This window comes from Oncorhynchus nerka, linkage group LG6, assembly GCF_034236695.1.
Source record: "Oncorhynchus nerka isolate Pitt River linkage group LG6, Oner_Uvic_2.0, whole genome shotgun sequence".
Classification (NCBI taxonomy): Eukaryota; Metazoa; Chordata; class Actinopteri; order Salmoniformes; family Salmonidae; genus Oncorhynchus; species Oncorhynchus nerka.
The window spans coordinates 19,687,544-19,708,924 of NC_088401.1; positions in this window are offsets into that span (position 1 = coordinate 19,687,544).

Consider the following 21,381-nt stretch of genomic DNA (forward strand, 5'->3'; position numbering starts at 1 on the left):
GGTTTACAGTATAAGTTAGTCGTCCATCGCATCCTTCCATCTTTCCCAGCAGGCCTCAGCAGTCAGCCTGGCAAGACGGAGCTGCTCTTCCTCCAGGGGAAGGACTGCCCGTTCCATGATCTCGCCATCACGGTTGACAACTCCATTGTGTCCTCCTCCCAGAGCGCTAAGAACCTTGGCGTGATCCTGGACAACACCCTGTCGTTCTCAACTAACATCAAGGCGGTGGCCCGTTCCTGTAGGTTCATGCTCTACAACATCCGCAGAGTACGACCCTGCCTCACACAGGAAGCGGCGCAGGTCCTAATCCAGGCACTTGTCATCTCCCGTCTGGATTACTGCAACTCGCTGTTGGCTGGGCTCCCTGCCTGTGCCATTAAACCCCTACAACTCATCCAGAACGCCGCAGCCCGTCTGGTGTTCAACCTTCCCAAGTTCTCTCACGTCACCCCGCTCCTCCGCTCTCTCCACTGGCTTCCAGTTGAAGCTCGCATCCGCTACAAGACCATGGTGCTTGCCTACGGAGCTGTGAGGGGAACAGCACCTCAGTACCTCCAGGCTCTGATCAGGCCCTACACCCAAACAAGGGCACTGCGTTCATCCACCTCTGGCCTGCTCGCCTCCCTACCACTGAGGAAGTACAGTTCCCGCTCAGCCCAGTCAAAACTGTTCGCTGCTCTGGCCCCCCAATGGTGGAACAAACTCCCTCACGACGCCAGGACAGCGGAGTCAATCACCACCTTCCGGAGACACCTGAAACCCCACCTCTTTAAGGAATACCTAGGATAGGATAAAGTAATCCTTCTCACCCCCCTTAAAAGATTTAGATGCACTATTGTAAAGTGGCTGTTCCACTGGATGTCATAAGGTGAACGTACCAATTTGTAAGTCGCTCTGGATAAGAGCGTCTGCTAAATGACTTAAATGTAAATGTAAATGTAAATGTTGCAGGTTCACTTGGCACATCTAAAGCCTTTCTTTTGGGATGTTGCTATAGACCACCAAGAGCTAACAGTCAGTATCTAAATAATATGTGTGAAATGCTTGATAGTGTATCTGATGTAAACAGAGAGGTATACTTTCTTGGGGACCTGAATATTGACTGGTTTTCATCAAGCTGTCTGTTCAAGAGGAAACTTCTTACTGTAACCAGTGCCTGTAATCTGGTTCAGGTTATTAATCAACCTACCAGGGTGTTTACAAACACTACAGGAACAACATCATCCACATGTATCGATCACATTTTTACTGATACTGTAGAACTTTGTTCTAAAGCTGTATCCGTAGCCATTGGATGCAGTGATCACAATATGGTGGCTATATCAAGGAAAGACAAAGTCCCAAAAGCTGGGCCTAAAATAGTGTATAAGAGATCAAACAAAAGATTTTGCTGTGACTCTTATGTGGATGATGTTAAAAATATTTGTTGGTCTGATGTGATTAATAAGGAGCATCCAGACTCTGTACTTGATTAATTTATGAAATTGCTTCTTCCAAATACTGATAAACATGCACCTGTTAAGAAACGGACTATTAGGGCTCCACGGATTGATGAAGAATTGAAAAACTGTATGGTGAAAGAGATGGGGCAAAATGAGTGGCTAATAAGTCTGGCTGCACATCTGACTGGCTGACTTACTGCAAATTGAGAAATGATGTGGCCAAACTCAACAAGAAGAAGAAGAACACATATTATGAAGCCAAGATCAATGATGTTAAGAATGATGGGAAACAACTTTGGACTACTTTAAATGAAATGATGGGCAGAAATACAAATTCAACTCCATCTTTCATCGAATCAGATGGCTTATTCATCACAAAACCATTTGATGTTGCCAAATTATTTTAATGATTACTTCATTGGCAAAGTTGGCAAACTTAGGCAGGAAATGCCAACAATGAACCATCGTATAAATACATTAAAAAAACTAATAATGAAATAAAAGTCCGAACTTTGTAAAGTTAGTGTGGGAGATGTGGGAAAATGATTGTTATCGATCAATAATGACAAACCTCCTGGCATTGACAACTTAGATGGAAAGCTACTGAGGATGGTAGCTGAATCTATAGCCAATCTGTCATATCTTTAATCTGAGCCTAGAGGAAAGTCTTTGTCCTCAGGCCTGGAAGGAAACCAAAGTAAATCTGCTACCTAAGAGTGGTAAAGCGGCATTTACTGGTTTTAACAGCAGACATATAAGCTTGCTGCCAGCTCTTAGGAAACTGTTGGAAAAAATTGTGCTTGACCAAATACAATGCTATTTCTCTGTAAACAAATTAACAACAGACTTTCAGCATGCTTATAGAGAAGGGCACTCATCATGTACTGCACTGACACAAATGACTGATGATTGGTTGAAAGAAATTGTTAATAAGAAGATTGTGGGAGCTGTACTGTTAGACTTCAGTGCAGCCTTTGATATTATTGACCATAACCTGTTGTTGAAAAAACGTGTGTGTTATGGCTTTTCAACCTCTGCCATATTGTGGATTCAGCGCTATCTATCTAATAGAACTCAAAGAGTTTTCTTTAATGGAAGCTTCTCTAATGTCAAACATGTAAAGTGTGGTGGATTCAACCATATACGCATCAGCAACCACAGCTAGTGAAGTCACTGAAACCTTTAACAAAGAGTTGCAGTCAGTTTTGGAATGGTTAGCCAGTAATAAACTGGCCCTGAACATCTCTAAAACTAAGAGTATTGTATTTGGTACAAATCGTTCCCTAAGTTCTAGACCTCAGCTGAATCTGGTAATGAATGGTGTGGCTGTTGAACAAGTTGAGGAGACTAAATTACTTGACGTTACCTTAGATTGTAAACTGTCATGGTCAAAACACATAGATTCAATGGTTGTAAAGATTGGACAGTACTGTGCAGCCGTCTTCATTGACCTGTCCAAGACTTTCGACTCTGTCAATCACTGTATTCTTATCGGCAGACTCAACAGCCTTGGTTTCTCTAATGACTGCCTCGCCTGGTTCACTAACTACATCTCAGATAGAGTTCAGTGTGTCAAATCGGAGGGCCTGTTGTCCGGACCTCTGGCATTCTCTATGGGGGTGCCACAGGGTTCAATTCTCGGGCCGAATCTTTTCTCTGTATATATCAATTATGTAGCTCTTGCTGCGGGTGATTCTTTCATCCACCTCTACGCAGATGACACCATTCTGTATACATCTGGAACTTCTTTGGACACTGTGTTAACCAACCTCCAAATGAGCTTCAACGCCATACAACACTCCTTCCGTGGCCTCCAACTGCTCTTAAATGCTAGTAAAATTAAATGCATGCTCTTCAACCGATCGCTGCCCGCACCCGCCCGCCAGACTAGCATCACTACTCTGGACGGTTCTGAATATGTGGACAACTATAAATACCTAGGTGTCTGGCTAGACTGTAAACTCTCCTTCCAGACTCACATTAAGTATCTCCAATCCATAGTTAAATCTAGAATCGGCTTCCTATTTCGCAACAAAGCATCCTTCACTCATGCTGCCAAAAATACCCTCGTAAAACTGACTATCCTACCAATCCTTGACTTCGGCGATGTCATTTACAAAATAGTCCCCAACACTCTACTCAGCAAATTGGATGCAGTCTATCACAGTGCCATCCATTTTGTCACCAAAACCCCATATGCTACCCACCACTGCCACCTGTAGGCTCTCATTGGCTGGTCCTCGCTACATATTCGTCGCCAAAACCACTGGCTTCAGGTCATCTACAAGTCTCTGCTAGGTAAAGCCCCGCCTTATCTCAGCTCACTGGTCACGATAACAGCACCCAAATGCAGCACGCGCTCCAGCAGGTATATTTCACTGGTCATCCCAAAAGCCAACACCTCTTTGGCCGCATTTCCTTCCAGTTCTCTGCTGCCAATTACTTGAACGAATTGCAAAAATCACTGAAGTTGGAGATCTCCCTCACTAACTTTAAGCGTCAGCTGTCAGAGCAGCTTACCGATCGTTGCAGCTGTACACAGCCCATCTGTAAATAGCCCATCCAAACAACTATCTACCCCATCCCAATTTTTTTTCTTTTTTTCTGCTGTTTTGAACACCAGTATTTCTACTTGCACATCCTCATCTGCAGATATATCACTCCAGTGTAAATTGCTAAATTGTAATTACTTCGGCACTTTTGGCCTATTTATTGCCTTACCTCCTTACTTAATTTTCACACACTGTATACAGATTTTTGCATTGTGTTATTGACTGCACATTTGTTTATTCCATGTGTAACTCTGTGTGGTTGTTTTTGTCACACTGCTTTGCTTTATCTTGGCCAGGTCATAGTTGTAAATGAGAACTTGTTCTCAAATGGCCTACCTGGTTAAATAAAGGTGTTCTCAACTGGCCTACCTGGTTAAATAAAGGTGTTCTCAAATGGCCTACCTGGTTAAATAAATGTGTTCTCAACTGGCCACCTGGTTAAATAAAGGTGTTCTCAACTGGCCACCTGGTTAAATAAATGTGTTCTCAACTGGCCACCTGGTTAAATAAATGTGTTCTCAACTGGCCACCTGGTTAAATAAATGTGTTCTCAACTGGCCACCTGGTTAAATAAATGTGTTCTCAACTGGCCACCTGGTTAAATAAAGGTGTTCTCAACTGGCCACCTGGTTAAATAAATGTGTTCTCAACTGGCCACCTGGTTAAATAAAGGTGTTCTCAACTGGCCACCTGGTTAAATAAATGTGTTCTCAACTGGCCACCTGGTTAAATAAATGTGTTCTCAACTGGCCACCTGGTTAAATAAAGGTGTTCTCAACTGGCCACCTGGTTAAATAAATGTGTTCTCAACTAGCCACCTGGTTAAATAAATGTGTTCTCAACTGGCCACCTGGTTAAATAAATGTGTTCTCAACTGGCCACCTGGTTAAATAAATGTGTTCTCAACTGGCCACCTGGTTAAATAAAGGTGTTCTCAACTGGCCACCTGGTTAAATAAATGTGTTCTCAACTGGCCACCTGGTTAAATAAATGTGTTCTCAACTGGCCACCTGGTTAAATAAAGGTGTTCTCAACTGGCCACCTGGTTAAATAAAGGTGTTCTCAACTGGCCACCTGGTTAAATAAATGTGTTCTCAACTGGCCACCTGGTTAAATAAAGGTGAAATCAACAACAACAAAACGTCTGTCTGTAATAAAGAAATGCTGTTTTTGACACTACACTCCAAAAACCCTGCAGGCTCTAGTTTAGTCTTATCTTGATCATTGTCCAGTCATGTGGTCGATTGCTGCAGGGAAAGACCTGCTGCAGCTGGTCCAGATATGAATACTATACATTTTACATTTTACATTTAAGTCATTTAGCAGACTGGATGAGTTGTAGGGGTTTAATGGCACAGGCAGGGAGCCCAGCCAACAGCGAGTTGCAGTAATCCAGACGGGAGATGACAAGTGCCTGGATTAGGACCTGCGCCGCTTCCTGTGTGAGGCAGGGTCGTACTCTGCGGATGTTGTAGAGCATGAACCTACAGGAACGGGCCACCGCCTTGATGTTAGTTGAGAACGACAGGGTGTTGTCCAGGATCACGCCAAGGTTCTTAGCGCTCTGGGAGGAGGACACAATGGAGTTGTCAACCGTGATGGCGAGATCATGGAACGGGCAGTCCTTCCCCGGGAGGAAGAGCAGCTCCGTCTTGCCGAGGTTCAGCTTGAGGTGGTGATCCGTCATCCACACTGATATGTCTGCCAGACATGCAGAGATGCGATTCGCCACCTGGTCATCAGAAGGGGGAAAGGAGAAGATTAATTGTGTGTCGTCTGCATAGCAATGATAGGAGAGACCATGTGAGGTTATGACAGAGCCAAGTGACTTGGTGTATAGCGAGAATAGGAGAGGGCCTAGAACAGAGCCCTGGGGGACGCCAGTGGTGAGAGTGCGTGGTGAGGAGACTCGCCACGCCACCTGGTAGGAGCGACCTGTCAGGTAGGACGCAATCCAAGCGTGGGCCGCGCCGGAGATGCCCAACTCGGAGAGGGTGGAGAGGAGGATCTGATGGTTCACAGTATCGAAGGCAGCCGATAGGTCTAGAAGGATGAGAGCAGAGGAGAGAGAGTTAGCTTTAGCAGTGCGGAGCGCCTCCGTGATACAGAGAAGAGCAGTCTCAGTTGAATGACTAGTCTTGAAACCTGACTGATTTGGATCAAGAAGGTCATTCTGAGAGAGATAGCGGGAGAGCTGGTCAAGGACGGCACGTTCAAGAGTTTTGGAGAGAAAAGAAAGAAGGGATACTGGTCTGTAGTTGTTGACATCGGAGGGATCGAGTGTAGGTTTTTTCAGAAGGGGTGCAACTCTCGCTCTCTTGAAGACGGAAGGGACGTAGCCAGCGGTCAGGGATGAGTTGATGAGTTGATGAGCGAGGTGAGGTAAGGGAGACATGTCAGTCTCTCTTGGCTAAGAGATGAGGAGAGACTGACTGCATCACTTCTTCTTTTTATAAGAAACATTAATGTGTTGAAAATCACAAATTGTTTGCATAGTCAACTTACATACAGCTCTGACACACACACTTATCCCACCAGATATGCCACCAGGGTCTTTTCACAGTCCCCGAATCCAGAACAAATTCTCCCTTCCATCTCATACAGCGCAAGTGAACAGCAAACCTGGTTTCAAAAAACAGATAAAGCAACACCTCACGGCACAACACCTCTCCCCTATTTGACCTAGATAGTTTGTGTCTTTAGTAAAAAAAAATAATAATGTTCTGTATTATGTTTCATGTTTTGTGTTGGACCCCAGGAAGAGTAGCTGCTGCTTTTCCAACAGCTAATAGGGATCCTAATAAAATACCAAATACCAAACAAAAACAGCAAATTAGCTAGCAAGTGCTAGCTAAATTGCCATAAATGTTTAAAGCTTTTTGACCTGTCCCTAAATTAATATAATTGCTTAAGAGTTTGTTTTGATATTTTAACCTGTGTGTCGTGATTGCGTTTGGTGTGGGGGAACAAAATACATTTATGCACGGTGGTGCAAGCGCACAGCCGGTTTGGGTTCCGTATAAGAGGTTGGGCCTCTGAACACACACTTTGGCACTCAACATACACCCCTCCACCCCTCCACCCCTCCACCCCTCCACCATATCTCCTCCATCCCCCACTCCACCCCTCCATCCCTCATCCACCTCTCCACCCTCCATCCCACCTCGACCCCTCCACCACACCTCCTCTATCCCTCCACCTCTCCATCTCTCTTCCAAATCCTCCTCCACCCCTCCACCCCTCCTCCCAACCACTACCCTTTCATACCCCCTCCACTTATCCACCCCTCCAACACCCAACCTCCACCCCTCCATCCCCCTCCGCTTCTCCACCCCTCCACCCCACCACCCCCTCCGCTTCTCCACCCCTCCTTCCCCCTCCACCCCCCCACTTCTCCACCCCCTCAGCTTCTCCCCCTCCACCCCCTCCGCTTCTCCACCCCTCCATCCCCCTCCGCTTCTCCACCCCTCCATCCCCCTCCGCTTCTCCACCCCTCCACCCCCCCTCCGCTTCTCCACCCCTCCATCCCCCTCCGCTTCTCCACCCCTCCATCCCCCTCCGCTCTCCATCCCTCCTCCTCTTCTCCACCCCCCTCCATCCCCCTCCGCATCTCCACCCCTCCACTCCTCCACCCCTCCATCCCCCTCCACTTCTCACCCCCTCCACCCCCTCCACTTCTCCACCCCTCCATCCCCCTCCGCTTCTCCACCCTCCACCCCCTCCGCTTCTCCACCCCACCCCACCCCCTCCGCTTCTCCACCCTCCACCCCCCCTCCGCTTCTCCACCCCTCCACCCCCTCCGCCTTCTCCACCCCTCCATCCCCTCCGCTTCTCCACCCCTCCATCCCCCTCCGCTTCTCCACACCTCCATCCCCCCCTCTGCTTCTCCACCCCTCCATCCCCCTCCGCTTCTCCCCCTCCACACCTCCACCCCCTCCGCTTCTCCACCCCTCCATCCCCCCCCTGCTTCTCCACCCTCCATCCCCCCCCCTCTGCTTCTCCACCCTCCATCCCTCCTCCGCTTCTCCACCCCTCCACCCCTCCACCCCCCTCCGCTTCTCCACCCCTCCATCCCCCTCCGCTTCTCCATCCCTCCTCCTCTTCTCCACCCCTCCATCCCCCTCCGCTTCTCCACCCCTCCACCCCCTCCGCTTCTCCACCCCTCCATCCCCCCTCTGCTTCTCCACCCCTCCATCCCCCTCTGCTTCTCCACCCCTCCATCCCTCCTCCGCTTCTCCACCCCTCCACCCTCCACCCCCTCCGCTTCTCACCTCCACCCCTCCATCCCCCTCCGCTTCTCCATCCCCCTCCGCTCTCCTCCCCCCTCCACCCCCTCCGCTTCTCCACCCCATCCACCCCTCCCACTTCTCCACCCCTCCTTCTCCCCCCTCCATCCCCCTCTGCTTCTCCACCCCTCCATCCCCTCTGCTTCTCCACCCTCCATCCCTCCTCCTCCGCTCCACCCCTCCCACCCCTCCACCCCCTCCGCTTCTCCACCCCTCCACCCCCTCCACTTCTCCACCCCTCCTTCTCCCTCTCCACCCCCCCCTTCTCCACCCCTCCACCCCTCCACCCCCTCCGCTTCTCCACCCCTCCATCCCCCCACCTCCGCTTCTCCATCCCTCCTTCTCTTCTCCACCCCTCTATCCCCCTCCATCCCCCTCTGCATCTCCACTCCTCCACCCCTCCATCCCCCTCCTCCGCTTCTCCACCCCTCCATCCCCTCCACTTCTCCACCCCTCCACCCCCTCCACTTCTCCACCCCTCCATCCCCGTCCGCTTCTCCACCCCTCCATCCCCCTCCGCCCCTCCCACCCCTCCATCCCCCTCCCCTCCTCCACCCCTCCATCCCCCTCCACTCCTCCACCCCTCCACCCCCTCCGCTTCTCACCCCTCCATCCCCCCCTCCATCCCCCCTCCGCTTCTCCACCCCCTCCATCCCCCCCTCCGCTTCTCCATCCCTCCTCCTCTTCTCCACCCCCCCTCTATCCCCCTCCGCATCTCCACCCCTCCACCCTCCACCCCCTCCATCCCCCCTCCACTTCTCCACCCCTCCACCCCCTCCACTTCTCCACCCCTCCATCCCCCTCCGCTTCTCCACCCCTCCACCCCCTCCGCTTCTCCACCCCTCCATCCCCCTCCGCCTTCTCCACCCCTCCATCCCCCTCCGCATCTCCACCCCTCCACCCCCTCCGCCCTCCACCCCTCCATCCCCCCCTCCGCTTCTCCACCCCTCCATCCCCCTCCGCTTCTCCACCCCTCCACCCCCTCCGCCTTCTCCCACCCCTCCATCCCCCTCCGCTTCCACCCCTCCACCCCCTCCGCTTCTCCACCCCTCCATCCCCCCCTCCGCTTCTCCACCCCTCCACCCCCTCCGCCTTCTCCACCCCTCCATCCCCCTCCCTTCTCCACCCCTCCATCCCCCTCCGCTTCTCCACCCCTCCACCCCCTCCGCTTCCACCCCTCCATCCCCCTCTGCTTCTCCACCCCTCCATCCCCCTCTGCTTCTCCACCCCTCCATCCCTCCTCCGCTTCTCCACCCTCCACCCTCCACCCCCCATCTCTGCTTCTCCACCCCTCCATCCCCCTCCGCTTCTCCATCCCTCCTCCTCTTCTCCACCCTCCATCCCCCTCCGCTTCTCCACCCCTCCACCCCCCCCGCTTCTCCCACCCCTCCATCCCCCTCTGCTTCTCCACCCCTCCATCCCCCTCTGCTTCTCCACCCTCCATCCCTCCTCCGCTTCTCACCCCTCCACCCCTCCACCCCCTCCGCTTCTCCACCCCTCCATCCCCCCCTCCGCTCCCATCCCTCCTCCTCTCTCTCCACCCCTCTATCCCCCTCCGCATCTCCACCCCTCCACTCCTCCACCCCTCCATCCCCCTCCTTCTCCACCCCTCCATCCCCCTCCACTTCTCCACCCCTCCACCCCCTCCACTTCTCACCCCTCCATCCCCCTCCGCTTCTCCACCCCTCCACCCCTCCGCTTCTCCACCCCTCCACCCCCTCCACTTCTCCACCCCTCCTTCTCCCTCCACCCCCCCGCTTCTCCACCCCTCCACCCCTCCACCCCCTCCCTTCTCCACCCCTCCATCCCCCTCCGCTTCTCCATCCCTCCTTCTCTTCTCCACCCCCTCTATCCCCCTCCGCATCTCCACTCCTCCACCCCTCCATCCCCCTCCGCTTCTCACCCCCTCCATCCCCCTCCGCTTCTCCACCCCTCCATCCCCCTCCACTTCTCCATCCCTCCTCCGCTTCTCCACCCCTCCACCCCCTCCGCCTTCTCCACCCCTCCATCCCCCCTCCCGCTTCTCCACCCCTCCATCCATCCCTCCTCCGCTTCTCCACTCCTCCACCCCTCCATCCCCCTCCGCTTCTCCACCCCTCCATCCCCCTCCACTTCTCCACCCCTCCACCCCCTCCACTTCTCCACCCTCCATCCCCCCGTCCGCTTCTCCACCCCTCCATCCCCCTCCGCTTCTCCACCCCTCCATCCCCCTCCCCCCTCCACCCCTCCATCCCCCTCCACTCCTCCACCCTCCACCCCCTCCGCCTCCACCCCTCCATCCCCCTCCACTCCTCCACCCCTCCATCCCCCTCCACTTCTCCACCCCTCCACCCCCTCCACTTCTCCACCCCTCCATCCCCCCCTCCTCTTCTCCCACCCTCCACCCCCTCCGCTCCATCCCCACCCCTCCATCCCCCCCTCCATTCTCACCCCTCCACCCCCTCCGCCTTCTCCACCCCTCCATCCCCCTCCGCTTCTCCCCCTCCATCCCTCCTCCGCTTCTCCACCCTCCACCCCTCCATCCCCCCCCTCCACTTCTCCACCCCTCCACCCCCCCTCCGCTTCTCCACCCCTCCATTCCCCCTCCACTTCTCCACCCTCCACCCCCTCCACTTCTCCACCCCTCCATCCCCCTCCGCTTCTCCACCCCTCCACCCCCTCCGCTTCTCCACCCCTCCATCCCCCTCCACTCCTCCACCCCTCCATTCCCCCTGCACTCCTCCACCCCTCCACCCCCTCCACTTCTCCACCCTCCACCCCCTCCACTTCTCCACCCCTCCACCCCCTCCACTTCTACACCCCTCCCCCCCCTCCACTTCTCCACCCCTCCACCCCCTCCACTTCTCCACCCCTCCATCCCCCTCCACTTCTCCACCCCTCCATCCCCCTCCACTTCTCCACCCCTCCATCCCCCTCCACTTCTCCACCCCTCCATCCCCCTCCGCTTCTCCATCCCTCCACCACACCGCCTCCCCTCTTCCTCCTCTCCACCCCTCCTCCTCCCCTCCTCCACCTCTCCACCCCTCCACAAAACCCTCCTCTATCCCGGTATGGTGAGAACAGTAAGGTGAGTACAGTATGGTGAGGACAGTATGGTGAGGACAGTATGGTGAGAACAGTATGGTGAGGACAGTATGATGAGGACAGTAATGGTGAGGACAGTATGGTGAGGACAGTATGGTGAGGACCGTATAATGAGGACAGTATGATGAGGACAGTATGGTGAGGACAGTATGATGAGGACAGTATGGTGAGGACAGTATGGTGAGGACAGTATGGTAAGGACAGTATGGTGAGGACCATATGATGAGGACAGTATGGTGAGGACAGTATGGTGAGGACAGTATGGTGAGGACAGTATGGTGAGGACAGAATGATGAGGACAGTATGGTGAGGACAGTATGGTGAGGACAGTAGGGTGAGGACCATATGATGAGGACAGTATGGTGAGGACAGTATGGTGAGGACAGTATGGTGAGGACAGAATGATGAGGACAGTATGGTGAGGACAGTATGGTGAGGACAGTAGGGTGAGGACCATATGATGAGGACAGAATGATGAGGACAGTATGGTGAGGACAGTATGGTGAGGACAGTAGGGTGAGGACCATATGATGAGGACAGTATGGTGAGGACAGTATGGTGAGGACAGTATGGTGAGGACAGTATGATGAGGACAGTATGATGAGGACAGTATGGTGAGGACCATATGATGAGGACAGTATGGTAAGGACAGTATGGTGAGGACAGTATGGTGAGGACAGTATGGTGAGGACAGTATGATGAGGACAGTATGGTGAGGACAGTATGGTGAGGACCATATGATGATATGGTGAGGACCATATGATGAGGACAGTATGGTGAGGACAGTATGATGAGGACAGTATGGTGAGGACCATATGATGAGGACAGTATGGTGAGGACAGTATGGTGAGGACAGTATGGTAAGGACAGTATGGTGAGGACAGTATGATGAGGACAGTATGGTGAGGACAGTATGGTGAGGACAAGTATGGTGAGGACAGTATGGTGAGGACAGTATGGTGAGGACAGTATGATGAGGACAGTATGGTGAGGACCATATGATGAGGACAGTATGGTGAGGACCATATGAGGAGGACAGTATGGTGAAGACAGTATGGTGAGGACAGTATGATGAGCTCTGAGGAGATGTGCGTACCCTCCAAGATGCATCAAGCGTCTCTTTTCCTTTTCCCATCAACCCCGGGAGTAAGAATGAGAGTGTTTTTTGCACGGCCCGTCAGGTCTGTTGATGGCTGTCTGGAGGAACAGACGTCAACCGGCTCAGGCACAAAGATGACAGTGAGGAGTTGAAGTCCTTTTAGTTTATCCTTGGTTTAGGAGTCTGCTGATGTTGTATTGAGCGTTTATGTCTTGGGATGCAGGTCACTTCAGGGTTAAAAATGGTTTTGTTTTCCATGTTGCTATAATTACATCATGCCATGCAGTTTTGCCAGATGAAAAAGGTTGATATATTTTTCTCACTCTAGACATTTCAACCAATATACGCAGAATGTTCAGTATACAACTGTACCCAGCATCAGCTATTGAACCCTAAAGTGGAGCTCCAGTACAATGCTGAGACTCTCGTTGTGGTTCCATTTACCCAGACAAGAGACATATTTGACTGCAGCAAGGTCTACTCCTCAGCGTATAGACAAAGGGAGTCCCTCTCTGTCGGTCTGTCTCTCTCTCTCTCTCTCTGTCTCTCTGTCTCTCTCTCTCTCTGTCTCTCTCTCTCTCTCTCTCTCTCTCTCTCTATCTCTCTGTCTGCTCATCCAGTTATATTCATTCACTCTATTGCCTCTGGTCTTCAGCGGTGACCAGCCTTCACCTGAGATGACAGGTGACTGGCCTAGAGCAGCCAACCTGACAACTCTCTGTCAGTCCCTCACAACCAGCTCCCCCGCCCCCATCCCCGGCACGTCATCTCCCCAACACCAATCACCACGACACATCAACTTTGTGTCAGGAAACAGTCCCGCGGACCTGAGGAGAAGATACAACCTAATATAACATAGCTGTGAGGCAATGGCTGTGTGGTTAAGTCACTATTGGAACAGAGAATGTAATATCAATGCTTGGTGAGGCTTGTGTAAATAATGATGTTTCCTGATGATATTATGCCTTCCCCTATTTGAACTGTTATTATAATTGTTAGATGTGGTGAGGAGTCTTGAGGGGAGGGGGTGAAGGGGGGGGGGGGTGAAGATGACCATGATACAAGACCAAACTGGATTCCATTTCCATGAATAGAATGTCATGTGAAGACAGTGAGTCTGATCTCTGTGAGATAGGGGAACGTCAGCTGTACGTAGGCCTATCCTCTAATCAATGTTCTAGTTTCAGGCGTCACTATCTCATTTAGTTGCTTGAATCTCAGTCAAAACAAAGTGGGTTTTCTTTGGTTCAATAACAGCTAAAGCTCTAGGGTTGTCTTTCTCTGTGTGAGTGATTGGACCTTGCGTGTGTGTTACAATTTTGAGAAATGCAGGAGTGATTTAAATGATCCTATTCTAATCATTTTTCTGTTCCCCCTCCCCTCTGACCAGACTGAGATGAATTTGCGCGGTGGTAAAGGTTGCGATGACCTAGCCCTGTAATCTGCGCTCATTTCTAATGTTAGAGGTTGGGAGGTAGAAGAGCAGTTTGGCCATATGGCTAACGATTACAATAATAAATCAAGTTCAGATATCCACCATTATAATTCATCTAGGAAACGATGCAATGTTTCATTCAGAGTTCAGAACGGGTGGCCAGTTGTTGTGACACTCCGGAACCCCAATATTCCAGAACCACCCTCCAAAGAGGCTTCCAGAGTTTTATTTCACTGTTGGGAATTTACATTCAGAATCATCATCATTAGGAAATGATTGATAGAAGCTCTGTTATTGGTGGAGCTGTGTTCCATATGTAAATGAGTAAGCTTTAGGAGGGTGGACGGAGAGTGTGAGTTGTAGCAGATGGAAGTAACAGCAATGGGGTGGAGGTTGGCTGGAATACATATCCCAGGGCCTGGTCTGGCCGGGCTTTGCGCTGCTCAGCATCCAGCTAACCAGGACTCATGACAAAGAGCACAGCAGAAAGAGGAAGTGTTTCCTGTTTTGTGACAGTGTGTCTATAAGTCCAGAGAGTGACGTAAGAACGAAGGTAGGCCCAAGAGAGTTACCTCAAATGACATTCGACATATGTTTAGCACAGACAATTATCCTAATGATGCATTTATGCATTTACTCTAAAACCCTTAACAAAGGCCTGAGGATATTGTTAAGGAAACCTCAATGGAACTGAGAGCGCCATTCATTTTAATTCCAGAGATTTAAGAGAGAGAAGCAGCAGTGATTGGCTGACTACTACAGGGAATACATTGAGACAAACGCATCATGATGTCTAATTGAAAATCTTGTGAGAGAGAATATCCCAGACAGTCCAAATAAATAGCAGACACACAGACACCAACCCTACTGTGAGGCAGAGGGGGGGTAGCTGTCCCCCCAGCCCTAAATTAACATGACAGCCAGTAGCTTCTCGCTATTGTAAAGTGAGTGATTAGTATTATCATTTAAATTGTAATTTGGCAGTTAATTAAAGTGACCTTGGTTGTTACTGGTGCTTGGGCAAACGGGCGACGGGAGTGTCATTCTCTCTCTCTCTCTAACGCCTTCTGCGTCTGTTGTCAGCAAGGCCCGTTACCGGATTAAGTTGCTGGGTGAAAAAAAAACAAATTAAGCAGCTGTCACCTACTACCTGCCGCTCTGTGCGGGAGAGGATCAATTTATGACCGGTTAGGGATGGGGACTCTTTCTCTCTCTCATTTTCTCTCTGCCTCCCATCATTATTATTGTGTGATTTATGATGGGTTGTAATGCTTTTCTGAGAATGTCATTAAAGGCGAGGTGTAAAAAGCGGATTGCATGACATCATTGGAACCACGCATGAATGTTTGATGAAAAATCTGTGACAACAACAAAAAAAACAATGGAGTGTGTTTAACAGTTAGTAGTGTAGATCCAGCTTTGGAAATGGAAATTGTTGACTGCATCTTTTTAACTTACTCACAGGAAAGGATGTACACAATGAATCATTTAACAGGGATGCTAAAGTTGGGGAATTTCCAGTGAATCTAAATGCTTCTCTAAACATTTCAACTCAGGAGAAAGATCAGATGTGACAATGAGAAGTCAGAGTCACCTTCCGGGACACACAGGCTGCTTCCTAAATGCCACCCTGTTCCCTACATTTGAGTCATTTAGCAGACAGAAAGTATTCACACCCCTTGACTTTTTCCATATTATGTTGTGTTACAGCCTGAATTTAAAATGGATTCAATTGAGATTTTGAGACACTGACCTACACACAATAACTCAAAGTAAAATTGACAAATTAAGTAAAAATTGAAAGCTGAAATGTCTTGAGTCAATAAGTATTCAACCCCGTTGTTACGGCAAGTCTAAATAAGTTCAGGAGTAAAAATGTGCTTAACAAGTCACATAATAAGTTGCGCAGACTCACTCTGTGTGCAATAATAGTGCTTCAAATGATTTTTTTTATTACTACCTCATCTCTGTACCCCACACATACAATTATCTGTAAGGTCCCCCAGTCGAGCAGTGAATTTCAAGCACATTTTCAAACACAAAGACATTGACTATCCATTTGAGTAGGGTGAAGTTATTAATTACACTTTGGATGGTGTATCAATACCCCCAGTCACTACAAAGATACAAACGTCCTTACTAACTCAGTTGCCGTAGAGGAAGGAAACCGGTCAGGGATTTTACGATGAAGCCAATGGTGACTTTAAAACAGTTACAGAGTTTAATGGCTTTGATAGGAGAAAACTGAGGATGGATCAACAACATTGTAGTTTCTCCATAATACTAATTGAAAATAATCAAGCCTGTACAGAATACAAATATACAGAATACAAATATTCCAAAACATGCATCCTGTTTGCAATAAGGCACTAAAGTAAAACTGCAAAAAATATTTCAAAGAAATGTACTTTATGTCCTGAATACAAAGTGTTATGGTTGGGGCAAATCCAACACAACACATCCCTGAGTACCACCCTTCATATTTTTAAGCCTTGTGGTGGATGTATCATGTTATGGGTATGCTTGTCATCAGCAAGAAGTAGGAGGGGTTTTAGGATAAAAAGAAACAGAATAGAGCAAAGCACAGACAACATTCTAGAGGAAAAGCTGTTTCAGTCTGCTTTCCAACAGACACTGGGAGACAAATTCACCTTTCAGCAGGACAACAACCTAAAACACAAGGCCAAATCTACACTGGAGTTGCTTACTAAGACAACATTGAATATTCTTGAATGGCCCAGTTTTGGCTTGAAAATCTATGGAAAGACTTGAAAATTGCTGTCTAGCAATGATCAACAACCAACTTGACAGAGCTTGAAGAATTTTCAAAAGAATAGTGTGCCAATATTGTGAATCCAGGTGAGCAAAGCTGTTAGAGACTTACCTAGAAAGACTCACAGCTGTAATCACTGCCGAAGGTGATTCTAACATGTAATGACTCAGGGGGCTGAATAGATACAGTACCTGTCAAAAATGTTGGACATACCTACTCATTCAAGGGTTTTTCTTTATTTTTACTATTTTCTACATTGTAGAATAATAGCGAAGACATCAAAACCATGAAATAACATATACTGAATCATGTAGTAACCAAAAAAGTGTTAAACAAATCAAAATATATTTTATATAAGTAGCCATTCTTTTTTTGCATATTTTTGCACACTCTTGGCTTTCTCTCAACCAGCTTCGCCTGGAATGCTTTTCCAACAGTCTTGAAGGAGTTTCCACATATGCTGAGCACTTGTTGGTTGCTTTTCCTTCACTCTGCAGTCCGACTCATCCCAAACCATCTCAATTGGGTTGAGGTCAGGTGATTGTGGAGGCCAGGTCATCTGATGCAGCACTCCATCACTCTCATTCATGGTCAAATAGCTCTCTTCTTATTATTGATGTCCTTTAGTAGTGGATTCTTTGCAGCAATTGGACCATGAAAGCCTGATATACAAAGTCTCCTCTGAAGAGTTTATGTTGAGATGTTTATGTTACTTAAACTCTGTGAAGCATTTATATGGCCTGCAATTTCTGAGGCTGGTAACCCTAAAGAACTTATCCTCTGTAGCAGAGGTAACTCTTTCCTGTGGCGGTCCTCATGAGAGACAGTTTCATCATAGGGCTTGATGAGTTTTTGCGACAGCACTTGAAGAAACTTTCAAAGTTCTTGAAATCTTCCGGATTGACTGACCTTCATGTCTTAAAGTAATGATGGAATGTTGTTTCTCTTTGCTTATATGAGGTTTTCTTGCCATAATATGGACTTGGTCTTTTACCAAATAGGGCTCTTCTGTATACCACCCCTACCTTGTCACAACACAACTGTTTGATTCAAATGCATTAAGAAGGAAAGAAATTCCACAAATTAACTTAACCTCATGAAGCTGGTTGAGAGAATGCCATGAGTGTGCAAATCTGTCAAAGGGTGGCTACTTTGAAGAATTTCAAATATAAAATATAAATAATATATAATATATAAATAAAACAATATATAAAATATTTATCTAACACTTTTTTGGTTACTATATGATTCCATGTGTTATTTCATAGTTTTAATGTCTTCACTATTATTCTACAATGTATAAAATAGTCAAATAAAGAAAAACCCTGGAATGAGTAGGTGTGTCCAAACTTTTGACAGGTACTGTATGTAATCAATATATATATACATTAGTGCTTCATTTTCATACCGTTTTTACAGATGTTACAATTTTTCTTCCACTTTGACATTACAGTATATTTTGTGTAGATCGTTGACATGAAAAATGATAATTAAATCAATTTTAATACCACTTTGTATGTCACGCCCTGACCATAGTTATCTTTGTTTTCTTTATTATTTTGGTTAGGTCAGGGTGTGACGAGGGTGGTTTGTGTAGTTTTGTATTGTCTAGGGGTTTTTCTAGTCTAGGTGTTTATATGTCTATGGTTGCCTGGATTGGTTCTCAATCAGAGGCAGCTGTTTATCATTGTCTCTGATTGGGGACCATATTTAGGTCGCCATATTCCTTGGGTATTTCGTGGGTTATTGTCCATGTGTAGTTGTATGTTCAGCACTCGTGTTTATAGCTTCACGGTCGTTTTGTTTAGTGTTCTTCATGTAAATAAAGAAGAATGTATTCTTATCACGCTATGCCTTGGTCTCCTCGTTATGACGAACGTGTCTCCCCAGCGTCTAAAAACACTGTTTCTCCTGTCTCCCCAGCCTCTAGAAACCCTGTTTCTCCTGTCTCCCCAGCGTCTAAAAACACTGTTTCTCCTGTCTCCCCAGCCTCTAGAAACCCTGTTTCTCCTGTCTCCCCAGCGTCTAGAAACCCTGTTTCTCCTGTCTCCCCAGCCTCTAGAAACCCTGTTTATCCTGTCTCCTCAGCGTCTAAAAACCCTGTTTCTCCTGTCTCCCCAGCGTCTAAAAACACTGTTTCTCCTGTCTCCCCAGCGTCTAGAAACCCTGTTTCTCCTGTCTCCCCAGCATCTAGAAACCCTGTCTCCCCAGCCTCTAGAAACCCTGTTTCTCCTGTCTCCCCAGCCTCTAGAAACCCTGTTTCTCCTGTCTCCCCAGCGTCTAAAACCCTGTTTCTCCTGTCTCCCCAGCGTCTAGAAACCCTGTTTCTCCTGTCTCCCCAGCGTCTAGAAACCCTGTTTCTCCTGTCTCCCCAGCCTCTAGAAACCCTGTTTCTCCTGTCTCCCCAGCCTCTAGAAACCCTGTTTCTCCTGTCTCCCCAGCATCTAGAAACCCTGTTTCTCCTGTCTCCCCAGCCTCTAGAAACCCTGTTTCTCCTGTCTCCCCAGCCTCTAGAAACTCTGTTTCTCCTGTCTCCCCAGCGTCTAGAAACACTGTTTCTCCTGTCTCCCCAGCCTCTAGAAACCCTGTTTCTCCTGTCTCCCCAGTGTCTAGAAACACTGTTTCTCCTGTCTCCCCAGCCTCTAGAAACCCTGTTTCACCCATCTCTCCAGCCTCTAGAAAGGCTGTTCCTCCTGTCTCCCCAGTCTCTAGAAAGGCTGTTGTCTCCTGTCTCCCCAGCCTCTAGAAAGGCTGTTGTCTCCTGTCTCCGCAGCCTCTAGAAAGACTGTTCCTCCTGTCTCCCCAGCCTCTAGAAACCCTGTTTCTCCTGTCTCCCCAGCCTCTTGAAAGGCTGTTGTCTCCTGTCTCCCCAGCCTCTAGAAACCTTGTTGTCTCCTGTCTCCCCAGCCTCTACAAACCCTGTTGTCTCCTGTCTCCCCAGCCTCTAGAAAGTCTGTTCCTCCTGTCTCCCCAGCCTCTAGAAACCGTGTTTCTCCTGTCTCCCCAGCCTCTAGAAACCCTGTTGTCTGCTGTCTCCCCATCCTCTAGAAAGTATGTTCCTCCTGTCTCCCCAGCCTCTAGAAACCCTGTTTCTCCTGTCTCCGCAGCCTCTAGAAAGGCTTTTCCTCCTGTCTCCCCAGCCTCTAGAAACCCTGTTTCTCCTGTCTCCCCAGCCTCTAGAAAGGCTGTTGTCTCCTGTCTCCCCAGCCTCTAGAAACCCTGTTGTCTCCTGTCTCCCTAGCCTCTAGAAAGGGTGTTCCTCCTGTCTCCCCAGCCTCTAGAAACCCTGTTTCTCCTGTCTCCCCAGCCTCTTGAAAGGCTGTTGTCTCCTGTCTCCCCAGCCTCGAGAAACCCTGTTGTCTCCTGTCTCCCCAGCCTCTAGAAACCCTGTTGTCTCCTGTCTCCCCAGCCTCTAGAAAGGCTGTTCCTCCTGTCTCCCCAGCCTCTAGAAACCGTGTTTCTCCTGTCTCCCCAGCCTCTAGAAACCCTGTTGTCTCCTGTCTCCCCAGCCTCTAGAAAGTCTGTTCCTCCTGTCTCCCCAGCCTCTAGAAACCCTGTTTCTCCTGTCTCCGCAGCCTCTAGAAAGCCTGTTCCTCCTGTCTCCCCAGCCTCTAGAAACCCTGTTTCTCCTGTCTCCCCAGCCTCTAGAAAGGCTGTTGTCTCCTGTCTCCCCAGCCTCTAGAAACCCTGTTGTCTCCTGTCTCCCTAGCCTCTAGAAAGGCTGTTCCTCCTGTCTCCCCAGCCTCTAGAAACCCTGTTGTCTCCTGTCTCCCCAGCCTCTAGAAACCCTGTTGTCTCCTGTCTCTCCTTCAGTCTTTCATCTCCTGTACATGCACTTGACATGCTAGAGAGGGGGGCATCTCAACAAGTATGCACACACACAGACACACAAAGACACCTACAGACACAGAAACACACACACGCAGAGTGACAGCAGGTAGATTACATGTCAGTGAGGTCTGCATTTCAATTCTTGCGTATTATTTTGAATAAGCTTTGATACAAAGCCTCCGTCCCCTTGTTGCAGACTGACTCTGTGCTAACTGTTTTTGATTAAAACGTCAATAAGGCTGTGGACTCCTTTCATTCTAGGGGCCCTGAGCTGTCTGTCTCTCTCCCCCCCACTACCACACAAACACACACTCTACACACGCTACACGACTGCCCGTTTATCTACTCTGAGGAGCATGTCATGTAATAAGCTGTGTCTCCAGAGAGTATTTAGAGTGATAGGGGAAGCTGATTGGGACAAAAACCTCTGAATCTCATTTGGGCTTCCCGTTGTGGCAGGTGACTGCTGAGATAAACATAATCTCTCTGGAGAGAGAGGAAGAGTGGGGTTGAGCGAGAGAGAGAAGTAGAGAGAGGAAGACAAAAAAGAGAAGGTGACAGAGAATGAGAGAGAGAGGGGTAGACATAAAAAGAGAAAGGAACAGAGAGAGAGAGAGAGAGAGAGGGGAGGACACAAAAAGAGAGAGTGAGAGAGAGAGAGAGAGAGAGAGAGAGAGAGAGAGAGCAAGACACAAAAAGAGAAAGCAACACAGACTAACTTACTTATTATTACTATTATTGTTATTACTATTATTATTGCTGTCTATCATTCCAAATATGGGTGGTAATGGTAGTGATAACAGTTTAGTGATGGTAGTAGTAGTCGTAGTAATGATGATTGTAGTTGTAGTACTGATATAAAGAAGAAGATGACAGTTA